This window comes from Gorilla gorilla, chromosome 14 (assembly GCF_029281585.2).
Source record: "Gorilla gorilla gorilla isolate KB3781 chromosome 14, NHGRI_mGorGor1-v2.1_pri, whole genome shotgun sequence".
In the NCBI taxonomy this organism is placed as follows: domain Eukaryota; kingdom Metazoa; phylum Chordata; class Mammalia; order Primates; family Hominidae; genus Gorilla; species Gorilla gorilla.
In genome coordinates, this window is record NC_073238.2 from 45,210,590 (window position 1) to 45,234,631 (window position 24,042).

General features: G+C 42.3%; 1 long non-coding RNA gene across 1 annotated transcript in view; it reads right to left on the minus strand.

The window, feature by feature from the left end:
* Nucleotides 1-2,346: 2,346 nt before the first annotated feature.
* Nucleotides 2,347-24,042, minus strand: part of LOC109029491 (uncharacterized) — a 49,821-nt gene continuing 28,125 nt past the window's right edge. Inside the window, exon 3 of the long non-coding RNA XR_002008595.4 lies at nt 2,347-2,846. This is a non-coding gene — a long non-coding RNA (uncharacterized lncRNA). The remainder of the gene's footprint in view (nt 2,847-24,042) is intronic.

Consider the following 24,042-nt stretch of genomic DNA (forward strand, 5'->3'; position numbering starts at 1 on the left):
CTCAGGGTTACACACAGCACAGAGCCACTGTCCCAGGGAAAGAAGTTTATTTGCTTCCAGGCGCCTCTGTACCTAACTGTTACTGTTCTTTTCCCAGGGTCCCCAAAGAAGAGAATTCCACCAACTTTTCTTGGCATTCTCTGCCAATAATTAGCAATTTTTTCTTTATGTTTGTCCTTATTAATGCCTATTCCTGTTCAGCTGTGCTCATGGAAAGATAGCCAGCGTGTTTTGCACTCTCCCAGGCAAGCACATCTCAGAGTCCAAATGGCACAGTTGCCTTCAGTTAATTTTCACTTAGATCTTAACCTTCTGAGTTTATTTCCACTTGAACTCTGGGTATTAAAGTAGAAATAATGCTTTGTGACCTTTAAGCGGGACACCAGCTGCTTCTCCACCCTTTCCCCTGTGGTTTAGTGACCCACACAGTCCAGTTCTGCAATAGCCTTGTTTCTGGAGTTCTAACCTCCTTCCCAGCAGGGAATGACTAATGCTTAAAGCCACGCATTACACCAAGGTTTACCAGGCAGAGCAAATAAATGGTCATCTGAGACATGCTTTCAAACAGAGATCTCTGTTCTTGGCATGAAGGTTAAGGTTAGTGAAAAAAGTCCCACCTCTGCCCCTTTCTGTTCAGTTCCACCCCTTTATCTTCCCAAGGACATGATGAGAAAGATTTTAAAAGTGATCACAGTGGTTTATCTTCACGACATGGGCAGAGTTCCATGAGTCCTGTGACTCAGTGACACTCTGAGGAACCCATGACTGTGGGGTGGGCTTGGAACAAACTCACTGTTGGCAGAAGCTGTCCACTTCCCCCATTTTTTGCTCTGGCAAAAATAGATTTCAATGGCAGCTTAGGAAGGGGCCGCGGTGGGGAAGAGGTTGTGGTAAAAGAACATTCTTTCCCATTCTCCAAATCTTCCAAACCAAGCTTTGCTCCATGGGACCACTTCACCCAGAAGTCTGGGCAGGAGCTCAGGCCCTGACACTGTAATGGCTCCCAGCCTGATGGATGGGAGGAGGCGGGGAGCTGGGTTTCCAGCCAGGAACTAAGGGAACTCTACGCTCCTACAGTCCCTTTACTTACTGGGATGGTGTTCACGGCCTCTGCCCACTGAGCCTGCCAAAACAATCTGTCACAGCCAAGCCCAATCACTCCCCATTCCCTGCTCCAAAAAAGAAGAAACCTTGCTGCAGCTTCATAGACATTTGGTCAATCTGCAATAATAAAAAATGGAGGCAGTGGGGCATGGGGAGAGGGAAAGAAGAGAGGCTGGGGGCTGGTGATGGGACAAGTTGAGTTTGGAGCTGCAGAGTGGGAAACTATGGGATGGGCTGGGAATATGCAGGGGAGGATGCCTCCTTAAAGTAAGCTTCGGACTATGTATATGGATCCCCTTTGGGCTTTGGGATAATTAGTGAAAGATCAGAGTTATCTTGAAATTCCTTTTGTTTGCAGGACTGCATGTTTGGCTGCTCTATGGGGGTCCTGGCTGTGTAAAGGTCACACGTGTAAGTGGATTATGGGCTCATTCATCTCCACAGGGCAAGCTGGAGAAGTTTTTCTTGACTCACTGGAAACAGAAGTAAAAGGCTGAGGAAGGCATTGCGGGGTGGGTGTATCACACAGGCGATGGTGAAAAGTGGAGGTGATGTGGTAGGGAGGAAGACATCCGTGTTTGCTATTGACTTTCTATTTCTTCTGCCAGGGAGCCTGGCATCCGGGTCGCCTGTTGCCCAGCAGTGGAGCAGTCACTTCATTTCACTGTGTCTCACAGTTGTCTCTGCTGTTGGCAACTGGATGTGGGAGGGAACAGTGAAGAGACTACTAAAGTTTAATGTCCTTTTTATGACCAACTTTTGTTGCTGGCACCTTCCTCTTGGAAAAAAGACACTGATTTATGACTGAACCATCCCTACACACGGAAATCAAATCATTCTTTCTGTCTCTTAGCTTATTTTTGTTTAGAGGAGCGGATGGCTTCCATAGGCTGTTCAGAAAATGGCTGGGACAAATCGGAGTAAAAAAACTTAAAAGTTTTTATTTCTGTCTCTTTCTCCCTACAGAGGAGTTTGAAATTCTTGCTTCAGGCCATATGGAGTGGATATTCCTTCCAGAAGGAAATTACAGACCACTCTCTGTTTCTACTCAACTGCTTTTCACTCCGTAAGTGGACTCTTTGAAGCAGCCTTTTATTTACCTCAGATTCTGACATGAATAATTGTTTAATTGCCTTTCGGCCTACACAAGATAAGGAACCATGTCTCAAAAATTGTATAATTCTCTTAACTAAACAATAGCCAAGCCATCTGGAGTAGTTTTCAAAGGAAAAAAGAATTCCTCACATATGTTAAGCATTTTATTCTTTTCAAAATGCATTGCTCTGTATTATTTCGCTAAATTGGATAACGTATACGAAAGCACTGTGTAAATTACATCACATAACAAAAAAGTGAAATGTTATAACAATGATTGATTTGATTTTCCATGTGGGAAACTGAGGCTTTATGGGGGTAAGTTACAATCCCAAATCACAGCAGTTAAACGGAGCCCATACAGTGGTCTGTCTTCTACCTCCGGATGTGCTCTCTCCTCTGCAGAGGATGCTTCACCTCTTGGGGCCTTCCCCAACAGAGGCCCAGGATCACCTGCAAAAGGCTTCCCCAAGGGTGGGGCCAGAAGCAGGGCTGCAGATATGTGTCCTGAACCTCCCATGGACCCTGCTGGCTCCCTTCAAAGGCTTCGGGCATAGCGACTTGCCTTTCCGTCTTGTTCAGTCGTCACCAGTCAGCCGTCTGCAGACTTCTCTCCCTCACGTTGTGGCAGAGGAGTTGTACATTCTCTAGATTTTAAAAATATATAAGTTACTTTTTCTTTAAAAAAAAAATTGTCTCTGAAATAAGCTCCCAATACATTTGCATATTTTTAAAACGTGTTAGCAAATTCTCATAATAGGATTTGCGTTTGTTAGAAGAGGACTGGGGCAGAAATCACAGAGGAATGAAGCACCTGCCACTCCCTGACCCCTCAGTGGGTGCAGCCCACCCAGGGAGGCGGCAGGATACAAGGTGGAGGAGTACCCCAATACCCAAGAACCCCATGCAAAGGGCAGAGCAGCCTGAGAGCAGGGGCAGGATACCAGAGGGAAGGGCTCAGGAGGGTTTCAAATGCATCAAAGGACACAATCAACAGAGTGAAGGGGCAACCCAAGGAGAATCAAAGAAAATATTTGCAAATCATATAGCTGATAAGGGATTGATATCCAGAATATATGAAGAACTCCTGGCCAAGCACAGTGGCTCATGCTTGTAATTCCAACACTTTGGGAGGCAGAGATGGGAGGATTGCTTGAAGCAAGGAGTTCAAGACCAGCCTGGGAAACAAAGTAGGACTCCATCTCTACAAAAAGAAAAAAAAAAATTAGCTGGATGTGGTAGTGCACACCTGTAGTCCCCACTACTTGGGAGGCTGAGGTCCGGATTGCTTGAGACCAGGAGTTCAGAGGCTGCGGTGAGCTCTGATCTCACCACTGTACTCCAGCTGAGCTGATACAGTGAGAGCCCGTCTCTAAAAAAAAAAATTAAATATTTAAAAATAAGAACTCCTGCAACTCAACAACAACAAAGTCAGTCCAAATAAAAAATGGGCAAAGTACTTGAATAGACATTTATCCAAAGATGATATGTATACAAATGGTCAATAAGCATATGAAAAGATGCTCAGCATCACTAATCAATCATCAGGAAAATGCAAATCAAAATCACAATGAGATACCACTTCACACTCATTAGGAAGGCTACTAATGAAAAAAAAAAATAGAAAATATCAAGTGTTGGATACTGAGAAACTGGAAGCCGGATGCATTGGGAATGGGCAGGAATGTAAAATGGTGCAGCCACTATGGAAAACAATATGGTGGTGCCTCAACAAATTAAACACAGAATTACCATATGTTTCAGCAATTCCGAAGAAACATCATTCTCTGGGGTAAATACCTGAGGTTCGCCATCTCATGCCAAGGATATCGAGTATGCAGACACACAGGAAGTGTGTTTAGGAGCAGAGGTTTAATAGAAAGAGAAAAGAAAACAGCTCTCTCTTCTGCGAGAGAGAGAAGGGCACCTGAGTGGGAGTTCCGGCTGGTCGTGGAGTGCACAGGGTTTTATAGAAAGGCTTGAGGAGGCGGTGTCTGATTTACATAGGGCCCAAAGATTGGTTGGACCTAGTGTGATGTTTACATAGCTTGAGGGAAGCTGGCTGCCCCACCCTAATCTTATGCAAATGGGCTATTTGCCTGACGAGCTCCATGTTGTCTGCCCCCTGCTGCACATGTGGTTGGCAAGGAAAAGGGAAGATGAAGCTGCCATTTTGAACATGCCTATTTCCCAGGTAACCCCTTTCCTATTGGCACAACTGCCAGCATTCACCTGTGCAAACTTCTAGCCTGCCTTTCTATGTCTGCAGCTTGATTTTACTGGCCACCCTTTGTTAGAAAAGAAAATGATTTGGGGGCTGCTTTTCATTAAAAGGAAAACCTTACTGAGGACTTCCTTACCCTCACTATCTGCCTAAATAATGTCTTTTTAACTCCTACATCATTTCCACTTCTGGGTATATACCCAGAAAAGTGAAAGCAATGACTCAGACAGATAGTTATACATCCATGTTCATAGCAACATTATTCACAGTAGTCAAAGGGTGGAAGCAACCCAAATGTCCATTAGCAGATAAATAGATAAGTAAAATGGGGTCCATATAATGGAAAATATTCAGCCTTAAAAAGGAAGGAAGATCTGACACATGCTGTCACATGGATTAACCTTGAAGACATTATGCTAAGTGAAATAAGCCAGACACAAAGGAACAAATATTGTATTGTAGACCAAAAATAAAATTATAAGGCCCCCCAGTCATCTGAAAGAACCCCTCCTCTCAGCCAAGGGCACTCCAGAGTTAACCTGAAGAACTTGTTCAGGTCATCACGGGAAGGTGGGGTGAGACATTCCTCATTATACCCTCCTCCCATTTGGAATTCAGAAACAGCCAGCCAGCATTAACATCAACACAGACCTTAAGTCTGATAAGAAACATTTACAACCTATTCTCTTTGGAGCCTGCTACTTGGAGGCTTCATCTGCATGATAAAACCCTGGTCTCCACAAGGACATTTACCCAGACGTTCCTCTTTTTTTTTTTTTTTTTGAGATGAAGTCTTGCTCTATTGCCCAGGCTGGAGTGCAGTGGCATTATCTTAGCCCACTGCAGCTTCTGCCTCCTGTGTTCAAGCGATCCTCCCACCTCAGCCTCCCAGGTAGCTGGGATTACAAGCATACGCCACCATGCCTGGCTAATTTTTGAATTTTTAGTAGAGATGGGGTTTCACCATTTGTCCAGGCTGGTCTCAAATTCCTGGTCTCAAGTGATCCACCCCTCTCCACCACCCAAAGTGCTGGGTTTACAGGCGTGAGCCACCGCACCCCACCAGACATTCCTTTTTATGATAATAACTCTTTCAACCAATTGCCAATCAAAAAATCTTTAAATCTACCTATGACTTAGAAGCTCCCCCACCAACCCCAACCTTCCACCCTCACCTTGCTTTGACTTGTCCTGCCCTTCTAGATGGAACCAAAGTAAATTTTACATATACTGATTGATGTATTATGTCTCCCAAAAATGTATAAAAACAAGCTGTATCTCGACCACCTAGGATGCAAGCCATCAGGATCTCCTGAGGCTGTGTCATGGGCATGTCTTCAAATACTTTTTTTTTTTTTGAGACAGAGTCTTGCTTGCTCTGTCACTCAGGCTGGATGCAGTGATGTGATCTCGGCTCACTGCAACCTCTACCTCCTGGGTTCAAGCGATTCTTCTGCCTCAGCTTCCCGAGTAGCTGGGATTACAGGCACGCACGACCACACTTGGCTAGTTTTTTGTATTTTTTTGTAGAGATGGGGTTTCACCATGTTGGCCAGGCTGGTCTTGAACTCCTGGTCTCAGGTGATCTGCCCACCTCGGCTTCCCAAACTGCTGGGATTACAGGCGTGAGAGAACTTCCCAGAAAAATGTGAAGGTCTGAGGAGAGAGGGAGGCATTGAAGTCCATCGAAGCCCTCTCCAGGGAGGACACCTTCTGGAGGCTGCTCCACTGGGGCTGATGCTACTTAGAAGAGGAACCCATGCCCCTCCTCACCTCTGCAGTGTGTGATGATCCCGCAAAGGCCCTTTCCCAGTGGGTACATGGCCTGGGAAGGATGCAGGACGAGGTGTCCAGCTCCTCCCTTAGGGTCATCTATCTGAGAGTTCATCTCTCCTGTCCCATCCAGATGGCAGAGAAGACAGACTGTGCCCATCAGGGAGCATAAAGGAAACTCCCCTGATTCACTTGGCTCCTCCAGAGGGTAAGAGAAGAAACACCCTGTGTATACAGAATTAATCCAGAGGGTGATATGAGACAGAAGTTTGACCTCATCCCTTTTTCCATTGGTTTTTAAGCTTTTATTTAAGCCAAAACAAGGGGTTCCAAATCGTCACACTCACACACACACACACATATATGTTTTATACTCAATAGTTATTAAGACCAACTATACATTTTGCTAATTTCTTTGCTTCTTCCTGGACTCCACCTTCCAGCAATTCTTTCAGGACAGTTGATGGGTGGGACACTTTCTCAGGTCTTGTATGTCCAAAAACATCAAATTTTACCCCTCACACTTGAATGATAATTTGATTAGGTAGATAATTCTATAACAAGGTCACTTTTCCTCAGCATTTCAGAAAGTGACTACTCCACTGTCTTCTTCCACTGGGTGCTGCTAGTGAAGTGTGCTGTTAGACTGATTTACATGCCGTAGTGGGTGACCTGCTTTTTCTGTCTCAAATATTTTAGTTTTTCTTTATCCTTGATATTCTGACAGCTTACTCTAATCTATAGGGGGTGATTTGTTTCATTTAAAAAAAATGTATCTTGCTTTGTCCTCCAGGGAACTTTCAATTTGCGGACTACAGTTTTAGGAAATTCTTCTCTGTAATTTCTTTGTTAGCTCTGCTCCTTCTTCTCAATTTTTTTCCTACTGGAACCCTTAAAAGAGGGCTTTTTAACCTACTGTGTCTGAAGTCCATATTTCTTACTTTTCGTTCTTCCATTCTATTTCTTTATCCCTGCATCCTGTTGGGAGATTCCCCCGTGCACTTGGACTTATTTGAATATTTGGCCATCCTGCTTAGGTGTCTTTCTTTCTTTCTTTGAGACAGAGACTTGCTCTTGTCGCCCAGGCTGGAGCACAGTGGCACAATCTTGGCTCACTGCAATCTCTGCCTCCCGGATTCAAGGGATTCTCCTGCCTCAGCCTCCCAAATAGCTGGGATTATAGGTGCCCATCACCACACTCAGCTAATTTTTTTGGATTTTTAGTAGAGATGGGGTTTCACCATGTTGGCCAGGCTGGTCTTGAACTCCTGATCTCAGGTGATCCACCTGCCTCAGCCTCCCAAAGTGCTGGGATTACAGGCGTGAGCCACCGCGCCCAGCCAGGTTTCTTTATTAACAGTGACATAGACTAATTCAATTTGCACTGACTGCTGATAGGAGAGGTGGATGCAGCTGTCTTCTTCTGTGCTCCACTCTATTCACAGTGACACCAGGGGGAATGAGTCTACCAGGGTGACTCTGTTCTTCCCTTCCCAAATAAGCACCCTGCCTCTCGTACCTCAGCCACCCAGCTCCTCGATTCCAACCACCAGGTGGGGCAAATGTTTGGTGGCACCTGTCCCTTCTGCAGCAGGACTGTGTTGCACACACCTTAGACTATTTTTTTTTTCTTCCTCTGATCCTTTTGGTCTTTTAGGGATTTTCAGTTTCTGAAAACCCCCTTCTCTAAAAGTCTCCCTTTTCTGAGTATTGTTACTTTTTAAAATTTATTATTATTATTATTATTATTATTTGACTCACTCTGTTGCCCAGGCTGGAGTACAGTGGTGCAGTCTCGGCTCACAGCAACCTCTGTCTCCTGGGTTCAGCGATTCTCCTGTCTCAGCCTCTCCAGTAGCTGGGATTACAGATGAGTGCCAACATGGCTGGCTAACTTCTGTATTTTCAGTAGTGATGGGGTTTCACCATGTTAGCTAGGCTGGTCTCCAACTCCTAACCTCAAATGATCCCCTCATCTCGACCACCCCAAAGTGCTTGGATTACAGGCGTGAGCCACCACGCCCGGCCTGTTACATATTTTTTCTGTTGTGTCTGAAAACCTAGTGCTGAAGGGAAGGCAGCAGTATGTGTTTGGGCCACCATTTTGAAAACGGAAATCTTCAAATAAAATCTTGGAAGTTCAAGATGTAAGAGATACAGTGCAGCACTTTAGTTGAAGCAGAGGTGGAGGCCCCAGAGGTCTGCTTCCCTTCTCCCTCACAATGGCCTGTGAGGAGACTGCAAGGAACACCCAAGGCTCTGTGGAGCCTGGCATGAAAACCACCCACCCATGTTATTATTGTGGCTTTATGTCAGCATCACAATCGATTTGATAGTTGGCACCACGATCCTGGTTGCCTGATCCCTCCAATAGTGACAGACTACTTTTTTAAATTTAGAAACTTGGGACCCTTTTAGGACTTCCGTTGAAATTTCCATTTTTTGATCTGACAGTTCACTTGCAAAGAACTGTAATAAGTAGGAGGCCATTGGCTTGAGGCTGTGCAGGTACTTTGAGTTCCTACACAATGAACTGCAACTTAACTTGGTATATAAATAAACGAGAACCTAACTTAGGAGTGTACTTTTTTGTAACAGCCAGTCTCAGCCAATCACAAGCAGCCAAGCTTCAGCCATTCACAGGTGGTCAGCTGATCAGACCATGTCCAAATAAGGCAAATTCCTAGCCATAACCAATCAAGTTATGTCTGCACTTTACCTCTGCATTCAGCCTATAAAAGCCACAGCTCATGCTGCTAACTTGGAGTTCTATGAACCTCTTGTGCTTCTGAGTGCTGCCTGATTCATGAATCACGTTTTGTTCAAGTCAATTCTGTTGAATTTACTTTCTATAAAGTTTTTCTTTTAACAGAACTAACATTGTTTGAGCTCCATAAATTATCATGCCATTGCAGTCTCTACTTCCTCAAGTGCTCTCTGATGACTTAGTAAGGTGGATCTTCATACCACCCCAAACCATAATCTTTCAATATGTAGTGAATATACTGGCTATGAGTTCCACCTATGTAAGAGGTGTTTTTAAATTACTTTATATGGAACTCTCCAGCTGTGGATATGAGGTAACAAGCCCATTTGTCTCATGCACACGGTGGGGGATGGTTGAGTGCAAAGATTGTTGATGTTTTGCTGTGTGTTCCTCTGTGTAAGGCCTTCCTCGGGGCCATTGAGATAACTTCAGTGATTTATATCACCTCAAAACTTTTAAGGATTTAGACTTTCTTCTGTCTTGGTTGTATTCCTGTCTAAGGCTGGCCTATGTATGACCCAACATTATTCAGGTAACTTATTCAGAGGTAGAAGACATTTTATTTATTTAGAGAAATAAGAAATCATCATACCAGACTAGTGACTTGAGTAAGAGACTTAAACAGAAATTTTTTTTTTAATGCTTGAAAGTATCTGTTATTGGACAGGCAAAATTTTAATGTGTCAAAAATTTATTTAAACTATGTGGTCATTATCTGGAGTAGAATAGTGAATTATGTCAATTATTTTGTTAATTATCTTATATTTCAGAGTCCTATTTACATACATAATTTCCATATACACCATAGAAAGTCTACTCAAGCCTCCATTTTTTCCAAATATTTAGTTGTCCTTAGTTACCTGTGATCATAAAATGGATTTTAGGCAGTATTATTTGGTTGACTTTTGCTTCAACTCCAGCAAATCAAGCAGTTTGTTGGTTTGTCACATATTCATCATCTATTCTCTTATCTGTGTTCTTTTCTAAGCAGCCTACCACTTTCCACTGGGGGGGGATCCATGAGATTCCAGGGAAGCTGACTTTATTGACAGGAGTGAGGCATGAGGTCTAGGCTAAGCCAATCCATGCCTTCCATTTCTTGGAACACAGATATGGGCTGCAGAGGGGGCATGTGTCTTAAGGGGGTCCAATCAGAATGAATTTTCAGATTTTCCTTGGAAACATTAGGCAGGAATGCTCTCCTGCTTCCCTGCTACCCTTCTGGATTAGAATGAGGAAGCAACAGCCCTAAGAGCTCCTGGAAGCCATAGGGGATCTCAAAGAGAGTCAGCCTTAGAATTTGGCCCCAAAAAGGGCAATGTGAAGAGCTAGGAAGAAATAAGGTTCTTGGTGACATTGTTGAGCTCCTGGATCAAGCCTTATCTGGAGCCAATATTACCTCTGGCATTTTCAGTTGCTTGAGCCAACAAATTCCCTCAATTGTTTAAGCTATTTTGAATGAAGCTGTTTGTTGGTTGCATTCTAACTTGTATACTTTGTAGATGACCTATTAGTATACAACTTCACAGTTTAGAAATTGTATTATCTTACTTCATTGTCACAACATCTCCATAGAGGTATTTAGAAAAGCTGTTACTCCTCTTGTTTTATATGAAGAAAGGGACTGTGAAAGCATTGCCCTAGGTTAAACAGATGGTTAAGTAGAAGAGGAAAGTTATATGAGGACAGGAAGAATGTATTCATTTTTAAAGTTGTATTCTCAGCATCTTTTATGGTGTTTGCCAATTCAATGTAATAAAAAATTTGTTGAACAAATAAATAAATCAAATAATAGAGCTGTAATAGTAAAAAGAATAATGGGCTTAGCTGTAATTGATCACTCATTTCTTCCAACAAATATTTACCAAATGCCTATGTAGAGGTATGAGGCTCAGTTGTGCCAGTATGTCTAGTGAAAAAGACAAAGAAAATTGATATTTCTAATGTTCTGATACTCTTTTAAAGTTTCACAGAGTTAAACGATTATAGTATTTACATGTCAAGTCCTGCCATGACTTGTTAGGGAGGGTCCTTGTGTTTCAAATCTCTCTCTCTCTCTCTCTCTTTTTTTTTTTTTTTGAGATGGAGTCTCACTCTTGTCACCCAGGCTGGAGAACAGTGGCGCAATCTTGGCTCACTGCAACCTCTGCCTCCCGGGTTCAAGTGATTCTCCTGCCTCAGCTTCCTGAGTAGCTGGGATTACAGGCGCCGGCCACCACACCTGGCTAATTTTTGTATTTTTAGTAGAGACGGGGTTTCACCATGTTGGCCAGGCTGGTCTTGAACTCCTGGACCTCAGGTTATCCACCTGCCTCAGCCTCCCAAACTGCTGGGATTACAGGCATAAGTCACTACACCTGGCTGTTTCAAATCCCTTTTCTATTGCATATATCCACAGTTTCTGCTGTATTCGCCTTGAGAATGGGGACTTCTGAGGTAGAAAGTCATGCCAATTGTTTCATGTTGTGATAAGTACTCAGTACCATCTGAATACCTCACAAATACTGAATTATATTCTTCTCAATGTCTAAGTCTCTCTCTGGCCATATGTTAGAATGTCCTTTCATTCAAATCTTTTGGGGACCATTAAGAGTTGAATTTTACTATTTTAGCATGTATTATAGTAGATCAAAAATCTATACTTCATGAGTGAGGCAATATATAGATTTGAGATTCTATCAGATTGCAAAGTAACAAGAAAGTAGAAGGAGGATCACCCTGTGGGAATGAGGGACCAGCTAACCAAGCAGTCAGAGAAAGAGCCTGAATTGTAGTTCCCCAGGGATGGAATGAAAGAAGACACAACCAAGAAATTTAGCTCTTTAGATCTAATAGAAACCTCAAAGAATTAGATTCCAAGAATTGATGGATGAAAATTGTTTCAGGATTTAAAAAACTCGGCAAGGTTCCATTTCCTCTTTTCATCCTTGAGTACTGGAAAGAGCAAAAGCTTTTGAGTGAGACAGAGCAGGGTTCAAATCCTAACTCCAACAATTTAGGCAAGTAACCTGCTCTCTCTAAGAGTCATTTTTCTTATCTAGAAAATGGATAGTATTTACCTTAATAGGGCCAGGCATATAGGAAATGATAGCTGTTATTCCGTACTTTTTATATAAGTAGGACAAACTTAGAGTCATGAAAAAAAGTGTTGTCACACTTATATTTTTTTTTGCTTTTCTTAGAAGAAAAAAAGGCTATATCTTCAAAGTGTTCAATAGCACAGAAAGAAAAAAGAAAATGAAGGGCACATTTTGTAGAATCAAGATTTTTTCCTCAAATTCAATCATAGCCCCATAATGAGCTAATGAGGGTGGAACATTGCTCTCTTGTATCTCTCATTGCTACATTTACTAGCTTTCATCTGAGAGAATGAGGGAAGCTTTAGTTCACATACTTGAATACTGTTCCAAATGTCTCACGTTTCTGATAATGTCCTTCAGGACCCTGAGCAAACTAACTATAAAAAAGATGAATGACTGTGGATTATTCAGTAGATTCTTGGTATCCTTTCAGAAACGTTAAGAACAGCTCCTTAACTCTTCACTCATAAACTTGGTGTTGTTTCCCCTTGGGTAATTTCTCTCATCTTTGAAGGTGAGTCCCATCAGTTGTCAATGGCATGATTTATTCACGTCCAGGGCCAATAGAAGCAGCACAAGGGTGGGAGGCTGTTAGCTCTCGCCAGCGCCCCCTCTGGCCACTCCGGCAAAGGCCGCCAAGCGACAGCACACTGAATTCCTGTGCAAGGCTCTGGTGTGGGTGGAGGCGGCTCTGAGCAGAGCCCAGAATGTTGGAACAAGAGTGGGGTGGCCTGGCTTGCTGCTTCTGAACCTATCTCATCCTCACTACTCTGATTAGAGAGAAAAAAAAAGGGAGAAGGCTTGCAAGTACTGTGCAATAGAGGTGGTAGTTTTACATAAATCTAAAAAATTTGGCCTGAGGTTTATGGAGAATCAAAACAACTTGAGGAATGCAATTTTTTTCATATAAAATACCTGATAATTAACCTCTTCTTACTTTTTAAGTTATTAAACTTGAATCTTGGTCGGTCTTTTTTTTTTGACAGTATTAAGTCAAATCTGTGATATGTGTAAAGTATCACTGACATGCTCAGAAAATACCTTTATCCTACACCACCCCCAATGGCTCCCAAGTGTGTGACTTAGTGAGTTCATCAGTTCAAATCAAGGAAACTTATTGCCGAGTATTCTCCCTTCTTGGAAGAACTCAAATGTTTCACTCCTGTGTCTCACTTCTTTCTCATCCTGAAGCTGAATTTAGTCATAATTGTTATACTGCTATAGCATTTGACACTTTTTGAAACATGTTTATTCACAATATTACAAGCAGAGGAGATTTCACTGTTTTTTGCTTTTTAGAGGAGAACATTGGTATTCAAAGAAATAGACAAATTTTGGGGGCCGGGTGCGGTGGCTCACGCCTGTAATCCCAGCACTTTGGGAGGCCAAGACGGGCGGATCACGAGGTCAGGAGATCGAGACCATCGTGGCTAACACGGTGAAACCCCGTCTCTACTAAAAATACAAAAAATTAGCTGGGTGTGGTGGCAGGCGCCTGTAATCCCAGCTACTTAGGAGGCTGAGGCAGGACAATGACCTGAACCCAGTAGGCGGAGCTTGCAGTGAGCTGAGATCGCACCACTGCACTCCAGCCTGGGCAACAGAGCAAGACTCTGTCTCAAAAAAAAAAAAAAAGAAATAGGCAAATTTTTGTTTAATCTATCTATTACAGTCTTGGATACTGATCAATTTATAGAATCACTGAGTCTAGAGAAGAAACCACACATATCAGCTTTTAGTTGCAAGTTAAGTTTGAGATAAGTTCAATCTTAAAAAATCAAATTATAAATGCATTGGAAGAAAATTTTTAAAAATATTGTTATGATTTGGGGGAAAGTAGAGAAAAACTTTATAACTGGGGATCCCAGGACAAAGTCATAGTGAAAAATATTGCTAGACTTAAGGGCTTAAAACACACACACACATACACACAGATTCAAAATTTCTGAATGGTAAAAAATATATTCTGATATATTTTGGAATTGATCAAGCAGAAAGGCAAATGATAAAAATTTTAAAAGGTAACATGTTTAATATATAAAGAGTTCTTGCAAACAAATAAGGAAAAGATGTCTCCATATGTTAACAATGGATCTAAATTGCAAATTCACAGTAGAAAAAATAAAAATGGCCAGTAAACATAAAAAGTTTTAACCTTCCTGGTAACAAATTTAAAAAATTAAAACAATAAAATTCTCCAACATGGTGGGGAAAAATAAAATAGAATAATAATACACAGTTTTGGCTGGGACTTTGGGAAATAGGTAACTTCCTGCTATGGTTTTGGAAATTTCAGTTTGGAGAGCAGTTTGACATTATGTATCAAAATCCTTGAAAAAGAGCATAATATCTGATCCAGGTTAGGGATGAATTATCAGCCAGTAATTGGACAAGTTGCCAAAGATACAAGTGCAAAAATGTAAATGGCGGTATTTTTATTTTAATCATGAAAAATGAGAAACAACTTAAATTATTGGTAATATGGGGTCATAGATGTCATAATTAAGCCATAAAAAGAAAGGCTACCAAATACAGTACCATGAATAGTTTGATGTAATTTTATTTAGGAAAAATGCACACATATTAGTAAATGCACACATATTAATAAATACACACATATATAAATATATGTCATAGAGTACATACAAATTATATATATTTCTATGTGTGCATGCATATGTGTGTATATATATGGAGAGAGAGAGACAGTGCCAGTCTTGGTTCTCAGTGCTTTACATATAACAATTCATTTAATCCTCTCTACAACCCCAAGAGGTGAGTGCTGTAATAAACTCCATTTCACAAATGAGGAAACTGAGGCAGAAAGAGGGAAGCACTTGCCTAAAGTCACACAGCTAATGAATGGCAAAGCCAGGATTCGAATCCAGATATTGAGGCTCCTAAGTCTTCCGTCCTAAGCACCAACCCAGCTGCCCTGGGTGACATAGGGAGCTCTATGCCCTCTGCTCTAAACAGATAGACAAAGGCTTGGGGGACGCACAGTAACTGGCATTCAGTGCTTACCTCTGGGTGGTGGGATGACAGAGGGGACTTCTGTTTATTATTTGAAAAAATTAAATCAATACTTTCTGATTTTTCTGCACTTACAAATCACTTAGTGGTGAAGCAAAACAAGTGTTTTTGTTTTGTTTAGTTTTTGAACTACAAAGTTTAGAAAACATGGATTTCTGCCCTTGTCCTGGTAACTTACAGGCCAAAATAGGATTAAGGGAGGGCTGTCCTAGCTTTCCCCACTCCATCTCTCTGCTAAGCCCTTGATTGTGAAGCCTCACAAAGACACAAAATGTGTGTGTGGGGTTTGCTTTTTTGTTTTCATTTTATTTCTTTCTGAACATTCTATGTCTGTCAATTTTTTTTAGTAAAGGGACTATTGGCGTTAGGCCCAGCATTCCAAAGACCTGACATGCAGGCCGGGAGTTCAGGCTGCTCATGTGAGGGGGCCTCTCCCTCTGGCTGTTGTCAGCCAGGCATTGCCAGGTTTCTTGTTATTTCTGCTCAGTGTTTTGTTTTTTTTTTTTCCAAAATCACAGAGGATTTTAATGTGAGGAAAATTCTCTCTCTATTTTTTTTTTTTTGGTGACTCAAAAAGTTTTGGCTTTTATGATTGTGACAAATACCTAGGGGACTAGAAATAGTACAGTGTTTCCTGGTATTAAATAAATAGAAGTTTTTAAAAGAGAACACAGATTTCTGAAATCTGTGTCAACTTGATCGACTCTGAGGTGGACGTGTTTAGACTCTTCAGGACCATGGTGGTGGTGACGGTCATAATGACGGTCACAATTTTCTGGGGGCTGGCCCTGTGCTCTGCCTTGTGCAAAGTGCTGTCCGCACATTCTTTTTATTGACCGCTCCTAGCATACATGGGAAGGAGTTAAGGGTATCCCCCCTTTTTGCAGGGCCCAGTGGTTTCCTGGCTGCCATGGAGTCACAGACCTCCGAAGTGGAAGTGCTGGGATCTTAACTCAGGTCTGTCCAAGTTCGAAGTGTGTGCCTGACCATGCAGTTCGGGTCTAAGACCAGAGGTAACTAATGACTTTGTGGAGAGTGAGTGCCCACTTCCTATTCTCTCATCCACCCTGGAAAGCACCGAGACAAAGGGGCTCAATCAACGTTTATGGAATGAATGAATGACTGGGTGAATGAATGCATGAACACAGCCCCCACCAACATGCCAAAGGATGTGAACAATAGAAAAAAGGCCACTGTGTAAAGTTCCTTTTAAAGCTTTAAGACAAGGACTTGAGGGATGAGGAGTCTGGGTTTTGGGTGGCTTTATTCTCTTTTGGTCTGGATTCTTTTAAATGTGGAGGGGGAATACTTTAAGTTCTGGAGACAGAGAAGGGTGCTGAGGGTTGCCTAGAGAAGACAGAATAACTTACTCTAAATTCCAGTTTGGTCTCTAGAGCAGGGAGTGGCAAACCTTCTTTGGAAAAGGGTAAGCAGTAAACATTTTAGGCTTTAAGGACCAGAGAGTCTCTGTTGCAACTGTTTAGCTCTGCTTATGTAGCATGGAAGCAGCCATATGTAAACAAATGGATGTGGCTGTGTTTCAATAAAACTTTATTTAAAGACTTTGAAATGTGAGCTTACTTTGTATTATTTTTGCATGTCACAAAATTATTACTCTTCTTTTGTTTTTTTTTCAACTGTTTAACAATACTACCCAAAATGAGCTACAGATTCAGTGCAATCTCTATACAAATGAAAAAACATTCTTAATCATGGTCATACAAAAATAAGCAGCAGGCTGGACTTGGCTGGTGGACCATACTTTTCCCACTCCTGTTCTATAGTCCAGACAGATGTGAAGAGTGAAGCTTTTCATCTTTTCCATCTTGTCAGCTCAGCTGCCTTGGGTAGGAAGGGGTTTATAAAAAGTGCTTCTTCACTGCATCAGCTGTATGGCTGGGCAAGTTACAAGTTACTGGCACTCTGTGTGCCTCTTTTTCCCCTTCTATAAAATGGGAATATAAATATTTCATAGTTTGGAGGAGTAGATAAAATCATCCATTGAAGGCACTTAGAACAGTGTCTGACGTGGGGAAATCTTCACTAAATATCAGCCGTTCTCATTATGGTTGTTGTGGTTGATGCTGTTTGTCAATGGGGTGGAGAAAGACATGAAATCCAAGGAACAATTTGGCCCTTTGTTCCAGGAGCAGCAATAATTTTGACAATACTATGGGATTCCCTGGGTTCATCCCTTGACTTTCCGAATCTGCCCATTTTAGGGTATGAATCTTTAGAGTTGGATGGGTCTTCTAGTGAAACCCCCTTTCTAAAGCCAATCTTATCTGTAGACACCATTACTAAGAGCCATCCCTCGGTTTTTTATTCTTTTATAAGATAGTCAGGTGCAACCACAAGAGGAGATGCAGGAGAGGCTCCGGGAAAAAAGAAGCTGATTATACTCACAGGTCCCAGGGACAAGGGGCACACACACTGTGTTGGTCCATATGAGAAAGACACCAGGGTGGAGCTCGCAGAAGATAGGATGAGGGGGAGATTTAAGCCATAAACTTTGTTGGGGTTTCCGGGGAGAGGCAAGGCAGGGCGGGGTGAATGCTTTTGGATGGGCTAGACTGAATAATTCTGGGAGGCTTTGGGTTACAAAGAGGGGTCTCTGTTGCTGGCACCTGGTCCTGGGATGATGTAGGCAGAGGAATACTGCCTCCTGGGATGCACTGGCCAGATACAGGAGGTCTGGCACTGCACTGGTTAGTTTGCATATCGAAGGCATGCTTCAGTCTGAGTCCTTTCTCTAAGAATTGGCCAGATCCAGGAGGGGCCATCTCTCACCATCCAGAAAGGTTTTTTAAAATGCCAAAACATCACAGTATACAGAAAATTTTAAAGTCTTTGCAACATACCCTCTCAAATGTGATTTCAACTGCATCCAACCCCATTAAAAGTTCTAGGTGAGCCCTCAGTTGTGTCCTGTACCTAACCAACACTCCTGTTCTTAGGCTTAGAGACCCTCCATCCTTACTTTTTCCTACATAACTGGCTGTGCTCGTGTCCCCCTCCTAGGTCCTCCATCTCCTCCTCCAACACTTATTGACCACTAGTAGTTGGCTTGACTTGAGGCCCCTGGAGACAGGGAACAGGTCTTAGGCATCTTGGAGTCCCACACTCCTAGCCCATGCCAGCATTCCATCAGTGTTTGTAGAATTGAGTGGTACCCTGGTTCCCACACATGGTTCACATCAACAGACTCACTCTTCTCCAAAGTCACTTGCGCCTCCTCCAGACGCTCCATGTACCGGATGGTCCCAGCTGCTGCAATGTCCTAACCTACATTTGCCCCAGTGCCCCACAGCACTGAGCACCCTACCAGCAATTAAAGAGGTTTAACCAAAGTGCAAAAGCACATATGTAACCAGGATCAACTGACTGGCCTGGGAAAGCTTCTGTGTGAACTCTGCCACCAGAAGTGAGTGTTTGTTTGGGCAGACAGGAAGCAGTGAACTCAGAGAATAACACAGGCAGAGCCCAATGAGGTAAGCAGAGGGAAGGAAGTAAAATTTTCCGTTCTAGTTTAGCCATGACTAAAGTTGTCAGGAATCAATGCAATAACTTCGAATTTGAACGTATTTGCATGAGTGGATCTCTGCAAATCTGGGCTTTTATTTTCCCATATGTTCCTACTTTAGCTTTCACAAGACTTTTTACAGTTACAATTGTGGAAGAAATGATCTGAGACATGTTCAGATATATTTTGTTCATTTATTTAACAAACACTCAATAGTGCTTATTTATGCCAGGCACTGTTCTCAGAACTTTATATATAACCATGACTCAATGCTGCTTTCCATTCATTTATTCATTCATTCAATAAAAATAAATATGATATCTTCTGTGAAACCACATTGTACCAGGAATAAAAAGGCATAAGATGCTGTTTTCTTTTCTCTTGGGCTTAGAGGGTGAGACAGACAAGTAAATCAATAACACAATGCTTATAGTACAGGATGTGGTAAGGGGACACACAACATGTATCATTTGTCCTATGGGACAAGGAGGAAGGACACCAAAATTAGCCTTGAGTAGGTGATGTTGAAACTGGGTCTTAAAAGATGAGTGAGGCGCTGTGAAGACAGTAGGAAGCTGTGTGGCAGGAACAGCTTGTCCACAGCATCAAGGGAAAGCCAGCTTCACCCTCAGGGAGCTGCAAGCCGTCTTCCACAGCCTTAAGCAAAGGCTGTGTATCTGAGCATGAGGAAGGGGCTTAGACAGCTTGGGCGGCCATCACAAAGTGCCACCAACTTTGTATCTTAGTCTGTTTATGCTGTGATAACAGAATACCACCAACTGGGTAACTTATAAAGAACAGAAATGTATTTGCCTCACAGTTCCAGAGGCTGAGAAGTCCAAGATCAAGGTGCCAGCATCTGGGAGAGGCTTCTTGCTATGTCCTCCCATGGCAAAAGGTGAAAGGATCAGAGAGAACCAGACTCACTTTTATAACCCACTGTCCATAACAAACCAGCTCCTGAGATAATGACATTAATCCCTGCATGAGGCAGTGCCCTCAGGACCTAATCACCTCTTATTAGACCTCACCTCCCAACACTGTTGCCTTGGGGATTAAGTCTCCAATCCATGGACTTTGCTTTGAATTGGTTTGACACATTCAAACCAGACCAAGATGCAAGTTCAGTTTCTGATGAGGGCTCTCTCCCTGGTTTGTAGATGGCTGCCACCTGCTGTATCCTCATGTGGTCTTTCCTCTGTATGCCCACAAACTCTGGAGCCGTTCTCTTCTTACATGGGTGCCAGTCCTATGGGATTACAGTCCCACCCTTATGACCTCATTTGACCTGAATGACTTTTCTAAACTATCTCCAAATACAGTCACATCCTATGGTGCTGGGTGTTAGGACTTCAGTATATGAATTGCTAGGGGGACGTGGGGAGGAGGGATTGGGAGAGAGGAGACTGGTATGAAGGCTACTGAGATAGTCCTGAGAAAAAGTGGCAGAAGGCTAAGCAAAATCAATGGCAGTAGGGGTGAGAAGGAACCAAGAGATTCCTGAGATTTGTAGAAGGCAGAGTCAGTGGGTGGAGGCACCCAGTTGGCTAGGAGGACTGGGGTGGAGGAACAGCAGAAGAGCGTAGGGGTGGAGGGAGGAAGTGAGAGGGTGCAGTCTAGGATGCCCTCACAGCGCTGGATGGAGGGATGGTGATGCCTCCCTGGGATGAGAAACACAGGAGAAACAGCACATCGGGCAGGAGGAAGACGATGAGTTGCAGGTGCCAGGGGGAAATCACGTGGAGAGGTTAGCAGGAAGTTGTGTGGATTGGTCTGAGAGCCTGACAAGAGATCTGGCCTGGAGCTAGAGATTCAGACATCATCAGCTTGTAAGTGGTCATCAGAGCCAAAGATTTGGACAAAGTCATCCAAGAAAGGTGGACAAGGACAGAACTCTGTAGTTCAGGAAAATGAGTGGCCTGAAATGAGGGACAAAGAGTGGGAGAAGACAGGGAGATGACACTGTTACTCGAGAACCAGGCACTGAGCTAGATGCTGTGAGTGGGCGGTCACCTCATTGTACTCTTACAGAAGTCCCCTGATGTAGGCATCAAGCAACCACTTACATTGCACTTACTATGTGCCAGACAATTCTTTGCCATAACACATCAAATCCTTACAAACCTCACTCTTCACATATGAGGAAACTGAAACACATAGGAGTAATGTGTTCAAGACTGCAGGCTAGACTCAAGATTCCAACCCAGGTGACAAGGTACCAAAGTCTGAGCTCTTAACGGTGTTGCTATCCTGCCTCTCCCTCTATTACCCTAATTGTAAAAATGAGAAAATGAAGGACAGGAGAGTTTAGGAAACTTGCTCAAGATGACATGGTTAGCAAATGTTAGAGTTAGATTTTTCAACTCTAAACACTTTGCACCTTTCACTACATTGTGCAAGTTCTTCACAAGCTAAGGGAAGAGAGAACTGCAGGGACAAGTGTAGTCTAGTGAGATCAAAACAGAAAGTGTTTATGAGGTTTAGTAACAACGAGGTCATTGGAGACTTGGTCAGTTTCAGGAGGTGTGATGGGCAGAAGTCAAGGTATAAAGTCTTGAGGAGTAAATGTCAGGCAAGGAATTTACAGAATTTTTTCAGGGAGTTTGACCATAGAGTGAAGAAGAGAGATGGAAATGTACTAAAAGGGAAAGTGAGATGTTAAAATGTTTAAAAAGTTATTTTTTTTAAGACAAAAGAAACCTGTAGATGTTTGTATGCTGACAGAAAATCCAAAAATGGTGGCAGTGGTGGTGCCTAATTGATTTTTAATCTTTTGCGAATTTGGTAAGGTTGAATCAAAGTTTCTGAATATGAACTTTGGACCCCCAAAGCTGAGAAACTGAGCCTGTGAGCTGCTGATGACCCCATAGCACAGTTACCTTAATGGGGACACATAAGGATGGCAAAATCTTTATCTTGTCTTTTACCTGTGAGCATAGCCACAGACTCACCAATGGGTGATTGCCTTGCTATAAAGTCTCTAAATTTGAGTGGTAACATTATAGCTAAACTGTTAATCTCACCTGTAGCGTAAATAGCTATGAGGTACCCTACCCCAACTGCAAAGATTTAAAACCATGAGAAATCACTGCTGGTGAGAAGACAAATTGGTGCCAGCCTTTAGGAGAATAATGACACACGTTTCCAGAGCAATACACATTCTCATATCACTTGTCCCAGTAATTCCATCTCTGAGAGCTTGGATACAGAAAAACGAAATCAAAGTCTGAAGATGTTTATTGCAGCATTGTTTATAAGGAAAAACAAGAAACAATCTGAGTGTTCAAGAGTAAAGAAATGTCTAGACAAACGATAGAATATACACTTGATGGAAAATAGCATAGTGATTTAAAATACTATTCACAAAGAAAATGAAATTTTCACAACATAGTATACATATAATGTTAAATGCACAAAGCCAAATAAAAATTCTACGATAGGAACACAACTATGTAAGCAAACCGAAAAAAGATTGAAAAGGTCGTCACCAGGAGTGATTGTTTGCCTGGCTGGTACTTGGGTAATGAAAAAGACATTAAACGTGAAAAGATCTCTCTAGCTCTCTACTTATTAGCAATGGCTTACATTACATTGAATACTATTTTTTTTCTGTTCACTTTTTCATATCTTTCTCTGGCATTTTGGTAATGCATAAATTACCCATAAAGAAATGCAGGTGTTTTGCTGAAAACGCATCAAATGAAACCTCTAGACAACATACCAAGAAAGCATCTTTAAAATATTTTTATTATGCTCAACATCATTTTTCTGTATAAAACAATACACATTTATTTGGAAAATACATGAAAATTGTAAAATCACACAACTGTGGTGAGGTAAAGAAAAATTTCGTTTAATTCTACTCAGATCTAAGTGTTGATACCTTACTATGAAGGAAACGGATTTTTTTTTTTTTTTTTTTTGAGATGGAGTTTGACTCTTGTCACCCAGGCTGGAGTGCAATGGCGCGATCTTGGCTCATTGCAACCTCTGCCTCCCAGGTTCAAGCGATTCTCCTGCCTCAGCCTCCCAAATAGCTAGGATTACAGGCATTCAACACCATACCCAGCTAATTTTTGTATTTTTAGTAGAGATGGGATTTCACCATGTTGGCCAGGCTGGTCTGGAACTCCTGACCTCAGGCGATCCACATGCCTTGGCCTCCCAGAATACTGGAATTATAGGTGTGAGCCACCGTGCCTGGCCAGGAAATGGTTTTTTGATGGGAAGGACTAGTATATTTATCTTAAACAAATGCATATAATTCTGATATAAAACCCCGATGTAACATTTTACCCTTTAAGAAAGCCAAATCATTCGTAGACAGTGTGGTGTAGGTTTAAGGGCAATCAAGAGTTGTTGAGCTTGATCTATGTGAAGCTCATAGGGTGAGTTGTTGAGTTCGATTTATGTGGAATGGGGAGGGTAGGGGCTGGTGAGGGCTCTGTAGTGGACCTGCCCTCCTTGACTTACTAATTGAAAGCAACTTTTGCAGCTGTTATTGTTGTTGAGGTTGTATTCCACCAGCAGGTTGGAGACACAGGCAAAATATAACTAGATTTCAGCCACATGTTTGGACATGGTGCCAGAAGACTAGTTCATGCTGATTCCTGCATTTCTCCCTGTTATTTGAGGACAGGGGCCACCCTCTATTCAACTGTGTATCTCCAGCAAAGCACTGAACATAGCAGATGCTCAATTAACATATGTTGAAGTAAACTAAAGGCCTGGGTTCAAATTCCTATCCTATCATGTATTAGCTAGATGCTCCCATCCACTTCTTTGGCTTCAACCCCGTCTTTGATCTAGAGACTTTCAAATCTCAATCATTGACCTTGTCTCTCCAAAACGCCAGACCCAACTAACTCCTTGCCTCCTGGACTTTTCTACCTTGATGTTCCATAAGTAGCTCAAAATCAGTATGTCCCCCCTGAACTCATCACTATCTCTCCTCAAACTCCTACTCTTCCTCCTGTGAACCCTAGCTTCATTAATGGTGTCACCATCTCTCTGGGTGCCCAAGCAAGAGACTAAGTGTGTCTCTCTGCTCTTTTTCATTTATTTACTCATAAGATCCTTCCTGCTGACTCTGACTCAAAAATGTTGAAACCTCATCTCCATTCCCACAGCTGCTTTTGTTCAGACCTCCATCATATGTTATCTGGATTATTACATCAATCTCCTAACTAGTTTCTCTGCCTCTGATCTTCCTGTTTCAAAACATCTTCTTTGGTCATAACCAAAGGTGTCTATCTGAACTGAGTCATAATTATATCACTTCCTTTCTTTAAAACATCCCAAGCCTCCTCATTGTCTTAAGAATCCAAATTCCTGACAACTCAGAGGGTCTGTCACAATCTGGCTCCAACAGCCCTTTCTGGTCTCATCTCATATAAAACTGACCCCTCTTATCCCAAATAGGATGGTCTGCCCTAGCTATTTA